Raw genomic sequence first — 5,555 nt, 5'->3', positions numbered from 1 at the left:
TTGATGAACTGGTGGTTTCAAACAGGCCGGGGGATTATACCAAGAGGGTGACTCTCCGCTAATGGAGATTGAGCTCATCGTGAGATCCTCGGTTTCAGAGGATCGGCCAGTGCAACGGAACGGGCAGAGCCCAGCAAAGATGTATGTCAATCTCTGTCATTGACCAGTTCGTCACTCGAGTGTTTGCAAAGTCCAAAGTGAACTTGTTCTGTGACGAATCAATACACCTCACTCAATACCTGTTTGAAAAAACATGGGCCGAAGTCCAGGACATTGACTTAGACATGTCCCCAGATATAATCAATGTCCTCCACAAGGCGGTGTTCAAGGACCTGTGTAAGATGTGGGACTGTCCGGAAACGCTGCTGCTTTCCATTTATGGAAAAGAACCAGAGGTCGAGAAAAGAATCGCCGCCTATGGAAAGCCACATGTCCAAAAACCCGGCAGAATGTCCAGATTCTTCTCCTCTTGAGCAGACTTTAAACGGTAGAAATGCTATTGCCTAAATGAGGACGAATATACGTGTCTTCTGCTGAAGGGGTGTGGATTCACTCTGGGAGCTCCAGTTTCACTACATCCAAACAAAACAAAAAGTGCATGAAATGTTCTGTAACCATTTTCTGTCACAACTGTTAAAAAGAATTAAAAATACCCACTTAGTTGTGTCTGTTCTATGGATGTTTCACTAGATGAACAAATTATTAAGACACTAGTTTGGTTTGTTCTTTGATGTATCAGCCATCTTTAAGAATATTTGTCATGTGCACAACAGTTACATGCAGATACAAATTCTGTCACAGGCTCCCTTCTGAGCCGTGCTCAAAACATTCAGAAAGAAAACTACATAAGCAAAATAGAATATAAAGGTGAGGGGTGTCTAGCTGCATTATGACACTTCACCACTAGTTGTCACTAAATTCTAAACACTGAACTTTTAAGGCTCGTGTGTGCTGCAATTTGCCAAAGGAAAACTTTTTTTTTTATAGCATGAGAGTCCTGATATAAACGTGTACGAATAAAGACATGGTAACAAAAATAGAAAATTACTTTATTTATAGATGGTGGCAAAACCTTATTTTAAACAGGCCTCAGGTTAAAGCATCAGAACGGGAATTGATAAGCTCCACCACCAAATATGTTGCACACACTCACGCATTTTTCTCTGGGAAAATGTCTGAAAATTTGGTCCAGACAGCCAGTTTGTCTTTTGCCCATGAAGCAGCAGCAGCAGGTTGTCGGGAGTCCGACTGCTCACAACAACAGGAACATGTGTGAACATCCAGGCGAGGGGCGGAGCCTGTAGAGCAGCAGGGGCGTGAGCCTGTAGAGCAGCAGGGAGGCCGACATGACGTGGGAGAAACTGCTGTGGAAAGATCAGTGTTGTTTACAGCTTCATCCACATCGGCGGCCGGCCCTCAGCACCAGGAAGCTCTGGATCTCCCCACTTTCCGGTTGACGCCTTCGCCTTCTACGTGCTAGGCTCCTCTCTCTTCATCCTGAGATATTTGTGTTCTTCCCAGTTTCACAGGCACACTGTAAGCAACATAGCCCACTTCAAGCAGCAGCTGTTTTCCTGCTGTAATTCTCACATGGACTCTTGACAGCTTCTAGGGCTGGCAGGAAAGCTTGGGAAATGTGGTCTCATATTCACTTGACATTTGAGTTTTCTTACATTTTTCTTACTGGAAAATGTCGGGAAATTTCAGTGCATATTTGAAAGCAGCTTTTAAAGTGTCAACCAGACAGAATGGTGAAGAATCAGGATGCAGTTTCATAGCTGTGATCTGTGTGTGTGTTTGTCTCTGTGCAGAACTCCAGACGCTCCTGTGTCATCGGTTCACACGCTTCGTCATGATGATACAGACTTACAGCAAAGTTAGCTGGAGTTCTGAAGAAGAAAATGACAAAGAGCAAAGCGGAACTGCTGTCAACAACTGTTCAGCTTCTAATAAAGAAAAAGGTGATAAACTGCTCAAACTGTTTCTATATAATACAAGTGACACAAAGTTCTTTCTGTTCTGAAACAGTTGGATGAAGTTTGTCTGTGACGGAGCAAAGAATCGATCCGTCGCCAGGAACCTGATCCTGAGTGTTTCTACCGCTTACTGCTTTAACTCTGCAGAAATTACGAAACCTCTTCAAGCAGCAAAGTTTGTTTGTGGTTAAACCCTCGACAAATTTGGTGTCAAGAAGTTTTGACTAAGTCTGGATTCAAACTGGGCGCCCCAGGAGCGTCTGTCCGTGAGGTGACGACGTGAAAACACTGGAAGCAACACGACAAACTCGTTGTGAGGTTTCATCCTCATGAAAATCAACAGCACGTATAAACGGAACGACCTCAAGGCCACAACATCACAATATTCTCCATTATATGGTGTGAAGTCAGGACTCAACTCAACGTCACCTGGAAACTCCCACCAAACCATTATTTCTCCACTTCTTTAAATCTGTGTGACGAACTCTTTTCATCCACTGAGATCACAAACAAGATCTGCATGAAATCAGCCAGTGGAAGAAAACTTGCTCATTTGTCTGTGATGAAGCTGTTCTTAGTGCAGAAAATGCAAAGACAGAGACTGAACATGAAAACTGAGGTTTGTGGGAGAGTTTGTGAGGAAACTGCCTCAGTTATTCTTCTCACAGGAGTTTCACTTTGTCTCCATCAGCTTGGAATGAGATCCTGAATGAAGACAAAAGAACAGACTGGATCTATTCTTTTTATTTCAACTTTCAGCTTCTTCACACATTACATTTGTATTGCTTTATACATCTGTTGGACATGTTGACACTCTGAGTTCGTTGATCATTTCATCAGTAAAGTCTGTTCAGTGACTCTTGTTCAGTGATTTCTATGGACACACAATCAGTTTGTTTCACTCATCTCAAGGGAAAAGAAAGAACAAATAATCACTGGCTGATGAGGATCAGGATCAACACAGGTTCTAAAACATCACACAACCTGATTTCTACATTGATTTAGAAAATAACAGTAACATTAGATCTTTCAAACACATTCATGTCAGTGTAATTATAGATTTCGTCTTTACAAAGTGAGAACTGAATATGTGTGATAAAGGAAGGTCAGTGTTTACTGATAGCTGATCTCTGTGCGGAGCAGAAACGTCACCACGACGAACTTTGATCAACAAACATGGAGACAAAAGAAGTTAAAGATTTTAAAACACAGAATCTAAATCACTGCTTTTAATGACTTGAGTCTATTTGAGTTTACACAACTCAACTGTGTCTCCAGGATAATAAACCCTAACTCCAGCATAGAGAGGCTGAGTGAATGTGGTCTGGACTCTGTGGAGGAGAGTCATGGTGTCAGAGACTCTGTAGAAGGACAGAACACCTGCACGGTGATCCAGGTACACTCCTACTCTGGAGGACAGAGGATCTGACACTGGAGTCTTGATGCTGTTGTAATAAAATTCATATCTGTTTTCATGACAATATAATGACCAAGATTTATCATATGATCCAAATCTACATTCACGTGATTCTCCTGCTCTGCTGATATTCTTGTATGTGACTGCTACATCAACTGCTCCGGTCCCCCCCACCCCCACCTCCACCTCCCAGTAACAACGTCCAGTCAGACTCTCTCTACTCAGGACCTGAGGCCAAACAGTGAATCTGTCTGGGTGATTAGAATAAGACTGATCTTCACTCATATGTGCTACTTTTGTGTTTCCCTCAGATAATAACAGATGTCTGTGTGCTGTGTTTGTATCCAGTGTGATTTTTCTGGGTGAATATTTGAAGTCAGCTCTGGTCTCTGGCTCTGGTTGTGGCAGTAAAACATCCACTTGAGACACAATCTGTAAAATCTCTGTCTCTGTTCCCACTCAGAATGTCCTGTAGTCGACCTCTGAATCGTGACACAGTTAATGTCACGTCCTCAAAGTACCTCAGAGGACGGATCTCTGATGCTGGATGAGCAGTGAGTGCTCATGAGTGACAGAGGGGTAGTTGTAGAAACTGGTTGTGATCCTCTGTGTGTGAGAGCTGCTTCAGTTCATGGTCTTTCCTCTTCAGCTCAGTGATCTCCTGCTCCAGTCTCTCCTTAAAGCTCTCTGACTCGACTCACTTCAGTTTCCTGCTGGGATCTGATCTGCTGCTTCACATCAGAGCTTTTTCTCCAGCAGACGGATCAGCCCAGTGAAGATCTCTCACTGTCCTCCACTGGCTTTGGCTCAGCAGAGCCATTGACGGCCACCTCCTCCTGTTGAAGCAGCTTCTACATCTTTCTCTGTGTCCTGGGAGTCCCTGCTGGATTGTTTGTCTCTCTGGCCCGAGCCTTCTGCCTCTCAGTCCTTTCTGCTACAGCTGACACTCGTGTCGTGGTCTTTATGTTCATCCATAGAGCAGAGATAACAGATACTGCTGGACGGTGGCAGAATATCTTCATGACTCCTCACGGACGAGCAGATGTTCTCCTGGAGCTTCTCCAGGGCTCCACCAGCTTGTGCTTCTTCAATGGAGCTGACTGGAAGATGAGGCTGGAGGTGTTTTTCGCTAACAAGAGGCCAAACAAACCAAACAGGACTTGAGAGCTTTCAGTGTTCCCTCCCAAAGTACATCACAGGCCACATCTTCAGGTCCAGTATAGCAGTGATCAGCAGGAGCAGCTTGGAGTCCAGTCTTCTTCAGCTCCTCCACTAAATCAGCTAACATGGTGTTTTTCCCCAGACAGGCCTCGGTGTGAAGGTCTGTCCACACTAGAGGGCAGCTGTAGCCTTTCTCTCATCCCCATTGTCCCAGTGGTTGTTACCACAGCTCATACAGTAGCTGTGTCCACAGACAGTAGTCACCGGATCCTTCAGTAGATGCAGACAGATCGAATAGCAGAATCTTTCTCTGTCCAGTTGAATTTCTTGGGTTGCTCATTTCAGCTGCTGCCAGAGACTGGTGAACAGTTTCACTCCTCTGGGAGCAGAAGCCGAGACCTCTGCTCCTCCCTCTCGTTCACTCCCTGCAGTGACTCATCTCCCACAGTTCACAGCTTGTTGTTCACTGGTTCTTACACTGACACGTCTGTGAAGGGAGGAGACAGACATATCCTGGACTGGGAGGAGTTGAAGTTAGGTTGTTGTTAGTTTTTCAAGATTTACTGCATTTCACAGCGCCTTTGTCTACACTTGGTGTTAAGAGGAGCTAGTAAGAGGCAGAGGTGTTATCCTTCATTCACAACACACAGTAACAACTAAAGTCAAATAAAATAGATGCATTTTATATTAATAAATCACATCTTTATTTATAAAGCACATCTCAGAACAAATAAAGAAAAACTCTGTAAAAATAAGAAAAATAAACTCCCTGTAGAAGAATGAAAACTAAAAAGTAGAATGAAGGTTAAGTTAAGGTTAAGGTCGCCTTTACTGTCCCCGAGGGCCATTTGGTTTGCAAACAGTAGTCACACAACCCATACACATCATAACAATACATAAATACACAAAAAGAGCATTAAGAATCCATTAGTCCTTTGGTAAACACTAAAATATATTAAAATGTGTGTGCCATACACCAGGGCTACAGCTGGTTTAAAAGT

General features: G+C 43.7%; 1 pseudogene; it reads right to left on the bottom strand.

The window, feature by feature from the left end:
- Positions 1-3,183: 3,183 nt before the first annotated feature.
- LOC118105526 lies at positions 3,184-5,402 on the bottom strand (annotated as a pseudogene).
- Between the last annotated feature and the right edge of the window lie 153 nt (positions 5,403-5,555).

Source organism: Hippoglossus stenolepis, chromosome 3 (assembly GCF_022539355.2).
Source record: "Hippoglossus stenolepis isolate QCI-W04-F060 chromosome 3, HSTE1.2, whole genome shotgun sequence".
Taxonomy (NCBI): Eukaryota; Metazoa; Chordata; class Actinopteri; order Pleuronectiformes; family Pleuronectidae; genus Hippoglossus; species Hippoglossus stenolepis.
This window is presented reverse-complemented; position numbering and strand designations above follow the sequence as displayed.